The sequence below is a fragment of the Callorhinus ursinus genome, unplaced genomic scaffold (genome assembly GCF_003265705.2).
Source record: "Callorhinus ursinus isolate GAN/ISIS: 27379988/994484 unplaced genomic scaffold, GSC_fseal_2.0 scaffold1, whole genome shotgun sequence".
NCBI classification, from domain to species: Eukaryota; Metazoa; Chordata; class Mammalia; order Carnivora; family Otariidae; genus Callorhinus; species Callorhinus ursinus.
Genome location: NW_027397063.1, coordinates 36,676,279 through 36,689,893, shown reverse-complemented (window position 1 = coordinate 36,689,893; position 13,615 = coordinate 36,676,279). Strand labels below are relative to the sequence as shown.

General features: G+C 33.9%; 1 protein-coding gene across 9 annotated transcripts in view; it reads right to left on the bottom strand.

The window, feature by feature from the left end:
• Window positions 1-13,615, bottom strand: part of EPHA6 (EPH receptor A6) — an 831,631-nt gene that overhangs the window by 269,023 nt on the left and 548,993 nt on the right. The window lies entirely within an intron of this gene.

The following is a 13,615-nucleotide window of genomic DNA, read 5'->3' as shown; positions in this document are numbered from 1 at the left end:
AAGGTTTCATCTAGCCTTTCCCTGAAAATCTCTGCTGTTCAGGAGATCTTCCAGGTTAACATACAAAGTTATAAAAATCTACACATGGGGGCACCTGGGTGGCTCAGTCGTTAAGCGTCTGCCTTTGGCTCAGGTCATGATCCCGGGGTCCTGGGATTGAGTCCCACATTGGGCTCCCTGCTCCGCGGGAAGCCTGCTTCTCCCTCTCCCACTCCCCCTGCTTGTGTTCCCTCTCTCGCTGTGTTTCTCTCTGTCAAATAAGTAAATGAAAATCTTTAAAAAAAAAAAAATCTACACGTGTAGAATGTGTCAAACTCCATTTATTTGCTGGGGATGCTTTAAGATTTGGAAATATGAAAATCATTTCCCTTAAGCTACTTTTGAGAAAAAATATCCTATTCTTAAAAATCATTTTTAAATTTCATGGCCCTATTTGTCAGAACATTATATGCTACATTGTTCCTCTAAGTCTAGCTGAGGAATTGAATTTGCCATCTATACCCCAAATAGAACTATTTATTGAACACAAAATGAAGAGAAAAAAATGTGTTAACAATAGCAACATTTTAACTAAAAAAGACAAAACTGACAAACTGCAGTTTATATTTATCTCTAAGTAATTTTGAGTTTAGGAAGTAAATAAATACCTAACAGCAGTTTATATTAATCTTTAAGTAATTTTGAGTTTAGAAAATAAATACCTACCTAGCATAAAATCCAAAGAAAATCTATAAAATCATTGAGGGTAGTAATCAATTAAGTGCTAAAAGAAGGAGCTAAGATCAAGGACTTTACAATTAGGCAGCTTAACACCCATATTGCAGAGTAGAGAAAAAAAATTGCTTGTGCACTATTAGAAGAGATGATATTGTTTCTGGTAGAAATTTGCAAAACTTTTTGAATTTTCAATCTCACATACAAGAGAATAGTCCACCTTTTGCAGAATTTCTCAATGTAAGAGTTATGGTGTATTTAGAGTGGTCATTCACAATATGAAATGATGACTGAGAAAAAAGTTTTAAAGCCCTGAAAAAATAAACTTCATCTTATCCTTAAAGGGAGAAGATACAGTTTGCAAAAATCTGCTCTTAGAATGGCAGCACACCAATGACACACTGTCTTTGTTGCTTCATCAAAATGTAGCTAAATAGTAATTTCTTACTCAGTAAAGTTACAGGGAGGAAAGAACACCTTTGCAAACAGCTTTTAGCATTCTGCTGTTATATACAAAAGTGTAACTGTAGCTACTCCATCTCTGGAATACAAATCCTCAAGTAGGAAATGTGCTTACAAGTTTCCTCAGCCTAAATCACAGCAGTGCAGTGATGACTTGTCTCAACATCTTGCCACTTCTCAGCTTGCCAAAGAGGAGGACTCAGAAAACAGCACTCTTGAGGGTTTCTTCCTTCCAGTGTATAGCAGCCCTCTTTCTTGCTGTTTCCAAGCTCTTGGGAAGCCAAGTTAGCACTTATCCATTACAACTAGGGGACTGTAGTCCCAGAACTTTGGCTAATTGCTTCTGCTGATGTATCAACTCCAATTTTAAGTAGCAGTCACCAAGGAGAGACCATCCTTTGCCACAGAACAATCTAGACCTCTTTATTCCTCCTCACAAGCTGAATTCTGACATGTTTGAGTGGGATATGTGTGCAAGTTTTTTTTGGAGTTTGTACCACAGTGGAATTGCTGGTTTTATGACATGCATGTGTTCAATTTGCTAGGTAATCCATCCCGTTGTTCATAAAACTCTTAAATACGTTTTTCATCTTCACTAAATCCGTAGTGAAATCCCTTTTGCATTCTTAATTTTATTTAGTTTTGTATTTTTTTCTCTTGATAAAGCTTTCCAGAGGTTTGAAACAACTTTAGGCTTTATCTAATTGCATCTTTGTTTTCTATTACGTTTAATATCTGCTCTTACTATAAATTTTCTTTCTTCTTTCTAGTTTCTTTGTGTTAATTATGCAGTCTTCTAACTTCTTGCATTTCATGCTTAGCTCATTAATTGTTAGTATATCTTTTTCAAATATACAAGGTAAGTCTGCAAGTTTCACTTTCAGTACTACAATAAGTTTTCATATGGTGTATTATCAATCAGTTCTAAGTATTTACTAATTTCCAAAACTATATGATTTTTTAATTCTTTGTGGTAGACAGATATAGGATTGTCACTTGTACAGTTTTATAGTTCAAGAAAAGTTGTCAGGCAGTAAATAAGTGGCATAAAGTGAAGCATAATCCCACTGGTTGCACTGAACAATCGATAAGATAGTGAATGCTCATTGCTGAGCACACAGGCAGTCTTTCCTGTTAATGTTTGCTGCTGAAAGTAAAACAGATTGTTGCACCCTTTCTCCTTGGATGAGCACAAGTAATAGCACCAATTGTGAGAAAAAAAAATTAGTAATGATGTACTTTACTATATTGTTATGTATATCATTTAAAAAATAAATATATATACAATTTCCATTTTATATATTTGTACCTCTATATATTTTTAAAATAGTTCAGAACCAAATAGTGTGAACATGAGGCATGGTCAAACAGAATGTGCATGAACTGAACGCTAGAGATGTTGACCTCACCGTTCTCTTCCCATGTGTAGATCCTACAGCTTAGACACCGCTCCTTCCCAGCTGCTGAGAATCAAAGCTTTTGGGGGACTCTAGTCTTATTGGCACATGCAACCTTTCATTTACCCTAACTACTGAATCTAGATTTATCTCTGTAGATGTCAACTCTTCATGGTAATTAAAAGGGATGTTCTTACCAGATTCTGGATCTTATTAGCATCACAACTTAGTGAAAAGAAATAGGCTAAGGTGCCCAGTTCCTACGGTTACATCTTTCTAAAATCAGTGTTAGCATAGCCTGTATCAACGACAGCAGCCTGTAGAGAATTCTGGGTTGGACTTCTCTTGTCTTGGGCTTGGTCTTGGTTCTACTTACATTATGTATCTTGGTAAGTCACCTTGAAGAATTTGATTTACTCATATAGCACATTCATTCATTCCAGAGACACTGAATGCCCACTACGTTTAAGGGGGATTCTAGGGCACTCTGGCAGATGTACGTTACATAATCACCAAAGTTCTAACTAAGCAGTTAAATTCTGTAATTATGTGTATGTCAGCAGTACAAGTCCCCTCTCGTCTACTGTGATGCATTCTCGTCAGCCCTTATCTCACTCTTGGTTGACCACTCTCCCACCAGTGGAAGGAGAGTCAAGAGGCCCACACCCTGGTCAGCATTTGGCTGCTTTGCTTTCTCTTAAGATCTTTGGGTCTAGGGAGACTTCAGTGAGATGTTTCCTCTTTGTTTTACTATTTAATTTTAAATTAATTGGATTATGTGTGATTAAAAATGTTGCAGACTTTTTTCTAAAAACATTTAGATCTAAAGATAGACCAGCAATCATAAGAGAACCATGATTTATGTCATGCTTCATAATATACATTCTTTATGTAATATTTTTAATAATCTTGTGAAGCAAGAAGAACTGATAATATCTTTATTCTCATAAAGATATGAGAATAATTTCGTAATTATTTCATATTTCAACATACGATGAAACTGGTCAAGAAAGCATAAGTCACTTACCAAAGCAAGTCACATAACTAGTTAGTTTCCAGTCAAGTTGTGCTTTCTCACTATGTCCACTTAAGGCAGATGTGTCTAGGGCAAATAGGCTTATAGATTAGACTTTGAGCCAAAGTCATGTCTTTACATTTTACATTTACAATTTTGATCATCTAATCACTAGAAATAACTTTAAAGACAACCTGTGAGCCAGATAGCAATGATTTGATGGCATCAGAATATGTTTATAGGAATACCTCCTCAATGACAGAGACAGTTCTCAACATTAAAGGTTTTACCTAGTTATTTCAAAGATAAAATTATTTTCTAATATGGTTAACACATCCATGCATCCTGCCTTTATTTTCATTCTCTTTTTCATAGTGTGTCACATAGACAGATTCCAGGAAATACAGGGGGCTTATCACTCATCGAATCTTGCATGGAACATAAACTATTCTTGTTCAGGGCTGGGAATACAATTTATTTGATAAGGTTTGAGAGATTCTTCTAGAATTTTTGATGTATGAAGGTACCTGAATGGCTTTTTTCATAGAATGGTACTAAGAGGACAGATTAAAGAACTGCTGGATTTTCTTTTATCCTTTCAAGTCATACCAACTATAAAATGATTAGAAATAGGCCAAAAAATTAGCACTATCACAATCATTATTATTACTATTTACTACTATCATTATTTTAGCAATGTTTTCATTAAGTCAAAGGTAAAGTTCTTGTTCTATTGGCTAGCAGACTAAAGCTATAGATTCCTAAGAAAATAAAACAGTATTGCCGTGGATTTTAATGGCTCTGCTAGGAGTTGCCTAAGTCATTTTTTTTATTATGTTATGTTAATCACCCATTACATCATTAGTTTTTGATGTAGTGTTCCATGATTCATTGTTTGCGTATAACACCCAGTGCTCCATGCAGAATGTGCCCTCTTTAATACCCATCACAGGCTAACCCATCCCCCCACCCCCTCCCCTCTAGAACCCTCAGTTTGTTTCTCAGAGTCCATCGTCTCTCATGGTTCGTCTCCCCCTCCGATTCCCCCCCTTTATTCTTCCCCTTCTGCTATCTTCTTCTTCTTCTTTTTTTTTTTTAACATATAATGTATTATTTGTTTCAGAGGTACAGGTCTGTGATTCAACAGTCTTGCACAATTCACAGCGCTCACCATAGCACATACCCTCCCCAATGTTTATCACCCAGCCACCCCATCCCTCCCACCCCCCACCACTCCAGCCACCCTCAGTTTGTTTCCTGGGATTAAGAATTCCTCATATCAGTGAGATCATATAATACATGTCTTTCTCTGATTGACTTATTTTGCTCAGCATAATACCCTCCGGTGTCATCCACATCTAAGTCATTTTTTTTAATCCCTTGTCTCTCTCCATTTCTGTGTCTGCCTTTCTCACCCTGCCGCTCAGTCTCAGCTGCAATCACACACACACATTCATTAAACAATACATGATAGAAGCCTGTGGGAGACATCTCCACAATAATACTCTTAAAACTAAACAAATTAAAACCACATTTAGAACATGACTTACTATCTGCAGAAAGATATCTTTTTTTTCTGAAAAAAAAATCAAGAACTGCATGACCTAAAAACAAAGTTTGAGTGGTTATCAAAGAATCTTGTTGCCTAAACAATTGTATTAACAATTTTGAAAATATTTTACTTGATTAAAAGAAAGTTCTTTCACATGACCTTAAGAAAAGAAAAGCTTGAGTACTAGATCTGCTTAGGGTGTAATGATTGCTCCTGAAGGAGAGAGGCACTGATCTGGTGGATTTTATTTCATGTGTCCCTATTAAGAATGAGCCTTACATGGAGGCAGGTACTTATATATTATACCCTGGATGAAAGATTTCTTAAGATTTTTCATATCTTCACTTTGATCATGCAATCTTCTGATTGCTGATGTGAATTCCCAAGTGCCATAGAAGTAGACATAAATGTGTTTCTTCCTGGAAAGAACAGGCTTCCATAAAATTAATGCATGGACATTCTGATTGCTTCTTCAGTTTCTTTTTTGATTTAATTGAAATGAATCAATCTCTGAGAAAATTATCAACTCCTAATGCACTGCAGTTGCAGGACTTGCAAAACAGAGAATCAGAATGAGCTGTGTGAACCCAGGAATTGAAGTTATGGCATGCCTGTAAAATAGGCATAATCATAAAAGAGCTCATAGTACTAAAAACTCATCCATTTCCATTCTTTTATTAGTTGCCTTAATTCATCCCACTGAAGTGTTGATCTATTCTTTTTTAAGAGATCTTTTAAAAACATTTTTTTTTTTAAAGATCTTATTTATTTGACACAGAGAGGGAGATTGAGAGCACAAGCTGAGGAAACAGCAGTCAAGGAGAGAGGGGGAAGTAAACTCTGAGCTGAGCAGGGAGCCCGACTCAGGACTCAATCCCAGGACGCTGAGATCATGACCTGAGCCGAAGGGGGACGCCTAACCAACTAAGCCACCCACGTGCCCCTTAAGAGACCTTTAGAGAGAAAGAATCTTATTCTACTCTAGCCAAACCATAAGGTGTAGAGAAGATTTCTTCCTAAAACATAACTTAATTATCTTACTGAAATCTGAAAGCAGTATTTTTTTCTTAATATGTGGGAACTGTCTCGTAATGATTGAACTAATAAACCATTACTTTCTATCTGCCATTTATGATTTTCTACCAAGAAATCCCTAGAGAATTAACTGAAAAGATTCGCAACTAATAAGTGAAGTCAGATAGCCAACATACAACTATCCGTGGCTTTCCTATATACTAGCAATGACCAATTAAAATTCTACTTTAAAATATTCCAGTTACTATATCAATAGAAATCTTACAATACTTGAGTATATGACAAAAAATTGTGCAAAACCTGAATGAATAAATCCATAACATTTTACTGTAGAAACCAAAAGGAAAATTCCTTACTTTTCTTCTCTTATTACAATCTAAGACCTTTAGTAGCATATTGCATAGTAGAAGTAAAAGCAGGAACTTTATTTTCCTTTGTTCTTTAATGGAATGGTTATTAATGTGCAACTGTTAAACATAATTACATCTGACTTAGGTTTTTGGTAGATAACCAGTTGAAGACTTTTCTTTTTTCTTATACTGTAATTACATTTGTATTGTGTTTTTAAAATGTGAAATGGATTCTGAATGTTATAAAACAATTTATCTGAATTTTTCAAGTTCATTATATGTTTTTTCACCTTAATGCATATACTTATGAAGAACTATCTTTGCATTCCTAAGATAAGTTCTACTAGTTAATTCTTGTTCACAATATATTATAATTTTTACTGCAATTTTGGATTCAATTTGATAATATTTCAACTAGAATATTTAAACCTATGTATATAGGTGATCTTGGCCTAGAATTTTTTTTATATTTTCTCATTTTTATTATCAATTTCTGGTTGTGACATTTGGATTAGATTGTATTTAGAGAATATATTATGAAACTTCCTCATTAATGTTCTGGAATAATTTATATAACATGGGAATTATCTATTCCTTGAAAACTTAATTGAAATGGACCATTTTGGGAGAAGATATTAACCAGCTTTTAACATTATTTTATCCTATATTCGGATTGTCTTCTAGTTTAATTTTGGTAAGTAAGAGAAAATTATCTACTAAATTTATGTTTTACATTTATTGTTGTAAATTTATATCTAGTCTTGTCCCATCATTAAAAATCTCTTCCATAAGTAACATTTTCCACCTTCTTGGCAAGCTTGTTTGTTTTAAGAACTTGGTTTTGATTTTTTAAAAAAGATTTTATTTTTTTAAAAGAACTCAGTCTTTTAAGAACTTGGTTTTGACTTTTCAAAATCAAAGATACTTTTATTGATTCAATTTAATTAATTTTTAAAAATCTTATACTTTCTATACTTTTTTTTCCTGCATTGATCATATTACACAGGTTTGGATGTATGTGTATCTCAATGTCTGTCACTTGAAAACAAGTTATAATTTAAGTTTGTTACCCTTTAATAGGTGATATTTAAGATTATATTTTAAATTTTCAAATGAATAAATTTTGGGGGTGAGTTGGGAGGTGTTTAAAATTTTTTTTATTTTGTTGCAGGATTTTCAAAGAATGATTCAAAGAATCATGAAATAATTTTATACAATCTGGTCCCTTCCTCTAGTTATTTTGGTGTGTGTCAATATATATCCCCAAGCAGACTGCAATTTCTTCAGACATGTGGTCTATATTTCCCTCAACAAAACAAAAACAAAAAAGCAAAGGAGGGCTGGATGCATAGTTAGGGTTTAATATATGTCTAGTGATGGATATCCACAGAGGAATACCTAAATCATTCACCACAGGGGGTACCTGGTATAGTTCTGCTCACATATTATTGGGAACTGGATACTGAAACTGTTGCTTCCAAGTAGGAGTGCAACAAAGGATGGCTTCTAGCTCACACTGATTCTCCTGTGAGCAGATCAAAGTTAACCCCACCAGTGGGGGAGATGGGCCTGGTGCCCAACAAAGGTGATTGTCCCAGAGAGATAAACAAGCTAGAATGATTATTCTCTTCTCACATTTATTGATATACATAAGACAGAGTTTTAATTGGGAAAAGAAGGGGTTAACAAGCTAGTTGGTAGGGTATTCTACACCAGTGGGTAGGGTGTTCTGACATGTTTTCTTAGGTAAAAACTGACCACCGCTATAACAAATTACTAATCATGCATAAGTAAGAAAAATGTAGAAGTCGGTATTCTGAATACACAACTACTTTCTGACGGAACTTTTGGAGACGTATCATTTCACATACCATGGCTATAATTTACGACAATCAACTCTTGATTAGCCCCAGGGATCCAAAATAGGAGGTAACCCCAAATCACTTTGAAATGCATTCATGATTTTTTTCTTATATTCTTTCCAGTATGTATCATGTTTCACCTCCAATGAAACTTAATTGCATTCCTTGAACATTAAATGTTAAGCAATAGTAGGAGATGGCACAAATGGACACCTGATGATAGAATATTGATCTGGAATTAAACATTCATAATTGATTATCAAAAACAGATAACTTATATGTAATAATTAACTGCTTGAAAGAGTGGTTAAATATATTGTTAGGAGAAATAGCTAAATTACTATAGTGTGATCTTTAGAAAATATTGGTCCTAGGATGAGACCAATAGGATCCTAGTTGTAGCCAGTTCATCTATAGAAGATTGGGAAGGTTATATCACCTCAAAGGGTCAAGCTTGTTGTAGGGATAAAGCAAAATGATGTGTAAAACTTTTTTTACAGGCTCCAGCAGATGTGTACTGTAGCACAATTTCTTTATTTTAGGACTATTATTGGTAGGTGGTACATTTAATCTGGGGCAATGATAGGCTTGTGCCTTAATGTAATTCTGCAGATGCTGATGAGAGGTCTTTTTAAAAAAAAATTGTGTGCGTTTTGGTTCCCTTTTAACCTTTATATTCCCATTGCTTAATGCAGTATGCCTAGAATATTATAGGCTCTCATATTAGCCAAATGATTGAAGAGAGAAATTAATGAATTAATTGTTCTATAAGTTTAGATTTTAAATTCTGTCTGTTGGTATAGCAATTTAAAATCAGTTTGCACAAATTAATGACAATTCAAATGAGAGATGAGAAAAATTGTTTTGCAGGCTTATAGTACTTCCACAATCAAAATACAGTAATACTATATCAGTATAGCTGGCTTGGTTTTTTTTAGGAACGTTGTGGAGAACATCCAATATTCTACTTGCCAAAATATATTTTGCAAAACTATATGCTTATGAAAAACTAAGATTTGTGTTGAAATATCTGCTAATACATATCTCTTAATATTTATTCAGTTTTAACATTCCCATCTGTCTTCATGTAACCTATCTTCATACAGAAAGGATATAGGCTTTTCTTTTGTGCTCTATGACTCTATAAATATTTATAAGGGTGTTCAAGCAAAAATTAAATGTTTAAAGCTTGAATAGCTATCCCTGAAGAAAGTGCCTCCCACTCGAAAGTTCTTTTTTTTTAAAAGATTTTATTTATTTTATTTGAGAGACAGAATGAGAGAGAGAGAGAACGAGAAGGGGGAGGGTCAGAGGGAGAAGCGGACTCCCCACTGAGCAGGGAGCCTGATGCGGGACTCGATCCCAGGACTCCAGGATCATGACCTGAGCCAAAGGCAGTCGCTTAACCAACTGAGCCACCCAGGTGCCCTCCCACTCGAAAGTTCTTAATGATTTTCTTAAAAGTACATCATAGATAATTTTAAATTTGTAATTAATTCTTAATGTTTTTGATAATTTTGCATGAGCTTTAAAAGCAAGTGTAAATTTTGTCATAGTAACACATATACAGATAGAAAAAGGAGGAAATACATGTAACAATAAAACATTAAAAAATCATATTTATTAGAGTATTGAAGGTTGGTAAAATTATTTTATCTAAAGGGAGGAAATGAGAAGGAAAAATAATCATAAGAATATTTAAGGATTATACTTAGTTTAAACTAAACATTTTTAGAAAAATTTCCAATTCCCACTGAAGCCTGAAGTTTAGATCAAGTATTAAGACAGCTACCTAAAAGCTAGATAAAAACAACTTTGAAAATAAAATTAGGATAAGTTAGTAAATAAATGCCACCTAGAGAGAAAAAAACACTAAATATCTTTGGAAACATTAATACACACATTTTGACTTCTTCAAATATAAATGGTATTCTAAATGTCAAAATGAATGTTTTCAAAGTTAAATTATTAGAACAATATGGCTGAATGGAGTGGTATAACCTAGAAAGGCAACTCATGCATGGTGCCTTGGTTAATTCTACCTAACTGTGCAACGTGGATTTAAAAAATAATAAAGCTTGAAAAGAGAATCTGTTTTTTAAAAAGCAAAAATATAAAGCAGTTTTTTCACAATAGTGCTAACTGAAATACCTAACAGGTAAGAAAAATAAAGGATAGCAGAAGACAAATCTTTGAAAATGAGATAACTAGAGCAAATGCAGGTGACTGGCCTCTAAAACTATCTCATGGTTGCTAGATTTTCCAACAGAATGGAAGCAAATAATAAGGAAGTTAAGATGGGTAGAATTTCACTAGAGTGAGAATGCTTGTAGAATAAGAAAAAAAAAAAACATTTTGTATGAAAGCTTCCACTGGAAACAGTATCATTTGTGAATATCAGGTAAAGTCTTACATTTGTCCAAACTGGCCACAAAACGTGATATAAGGACTGCTTCTTGCATTGAAAAGAAAGCATAAAGTCATTTAAACATACAAGCATGAGAATTCCTTAACCTCATTTGGAATAAGACAGAAACACTTTCTGCAGATTTATTTTTCATTTTTATCTTTTCCATTTAAATATGTTTTGTCACCATGATGAAACTTTATTTTTTTATATTTGTTTATGGTCTTAATTGTGATCTGATGACAAAATGTTCAAAATTAAAACAAAGATATCTGTTAAGATTGATCTACAAAGCTACAAAGCGTAATTTAAGTTTGAAGGAACATAGTCCCACCTCACCAAAATATTTTAAACTTCCTTTAGAAGTGATATCATCTTGACTTGAAAAGTATCACATTATACTCTAAATAACTCAATATTCTCAGTTAATGATCCTATGCAGTCATTGATTTTGAATTTCCTCAGAGGACTGGTAATATTAAAATGTGCATCAAATGAATGCCTCAAGATTTATAATAAAATGTAAGTTTATCTAGATACTGTGAGGGAAAACTAATATTTCATCCCTGAGAGAAAATAAGTAATATAATAGTAATAAACGGATTGCTGTAGTTGACGGTTTCCCACAGAACACACACACACAGTTCTATTTCCAGTGTGGGTATTTGAAACCAAAGGAACTTGTAAATATGTCGATGACCACAGACAGTGTTAAATAAATGTAGAGGAATTGAAGGCAAAGCAAACTCATTTCCTGGTAACATTATTTTAATTTGTATCATTATCAAACAGTGGATGCATTAAAATGGATATATATTATTTATTTACTCATATACATAAACTAGTTTTGAAATCAAGTTAGAATGAGAGAAAACTACGTATGATGAAGCAGTAAATTAAATTGAGAGTAAAAGGAAAAATAATCCCACCATAGTAAAGCAGTCACTGTTCTGTGGCCACAGATGTTGCCCATTTTAAATATTCATGCAGTTTGTACTTGGGAGGGTTGGCAGTGTTAGTAATGGATGCTTTTTCCTTGGACCAGCAGATATCTCCTTATTTCCAAGTTTGGATAATTTGATCTGTATAACTATTTTATTTGTAAGGAATACACTGGCACAACACAATATATAGTCCAAATTCTAAGAACTGGAAAAACTTCTTTGTGGAAGTTTTCTCTTTTTTCTTTACTTTTATGAATGATTTTTTTCTTTTTGCTCTGAAATATTTTCAGATATAATTATTTAAATAGACTTTGAATTTTCAGCATTTCATACACATTCAAAATTACTGAAAAATATTTTTTTAAAAGTTACTATAAATTAGAAGCAAAGCACATAATGTAATATTATGCAGGTCTTAAAATCAAGTAGTATGGCAAATTAAGGATGGTTGCAAACTCCTTCACACCCCTCCCACTGAAGAGTCAGGACTCTGCCCCCTCCCCTTGAATCTGGTCTAGCCTGTGACTGATTTGGCCAGTAAAGTAAAAGTGATAAACTGTTGGTTACTGGTTCAGCCTCTAAGGAAACAGGCTGTTTTCAACTTGGTCTTGGAACTCATTGCAGTCTAGGAAGTAGGATTAGGCTGAGACTGCTGAACTTCATGGAATCCCAAGAAAACCATGTGGAGGGCCCTTGGGGAGAGAGGTCCTGAGGTGAGGGGGGAAAGAGAGAGAGGGAGTGCAAAGGAAGAGAGAGCATGAGGGAGGGGAGAGGTGATGATAAGGAGAGGATGATGCACGGCCCGTCCCCAGGTGTTCCAGTCCCTAGCCTATGTTCTATCCTCTCAGCTGAGGTTCCAGAAACTGTGCAGCAGAGATGGGCTGGCCCTGTTGTATTTGGTTCAAATTCTAGATCCACAGATGCATGAGATATAATATTTACAGATTATTATTTTGAAGATTCTGTCATAACATATAAAATGTACTCAACTTAAACATCCCAATTATCTGATTCTTTGGAAGGATTTATAAAGTTTTAGCCTGAAATGACAGGTTAAATTAGTCAAAACAAATCAACTGAAAGTATAAACAGAACATAATGCAGTTAAATTTTTTTTTCTTAATGTTAACACTTTGTTAGTACTTACTATGTGGCAGGCTCTATAAGTACTCCCAAGACTCAGAAAATCCTCAGAGCTACTCTATGAAGTAGGTTTTACAAATGACAAGACTTAAGAGAGGTTGTAGGTTGTAAGTTGCCCAAGGTCACTCAGGAAGTTAGTGGTAGGGTGGGATTTGAATCCAGATTGTATAGCTCTGGATTCTGTATTATTACACTATGTAGCTTCCAATATCAAATATTGCAATAAAGCCACACATCACTAAGAATTTTATACATTAAGTATACTAGATATTATATTCCCTTTTTATTAATATATTGACAAACATAAATGTAAAGAAAACAGTTAATCTAGATTCTATATATCATAAATAATCTACAGTCCTAACCATAGTACTATGAGCCTCTGAAATTCAAAGTACTTAGTCTAGCAAAGGTTGAGCTAGATTACATTTTGTTACTGTTTTATGGCATTTATTACTCTCACATATTCACTCTCTCTTTTTACATAAGTCAAGAGGATCATTTGGAAGAATAAAAATGTTATTTCTTCTATCACAATTAAATTGTGTATCTAAGCTCACCTATGAAGGCAACCTAGAAAGAATTAGCCAAACTAATTTCTTTTATTTGTACTTTTATTTCAATTTTTTCATCATAGTGAGTTTAGGAGGATACCTATGCTACAAATCAGAAGATGAAGGATTTTCTAGGTTTTAAATGGGGATTTCTAATTCTGTTATAGTCTCAACAGGATC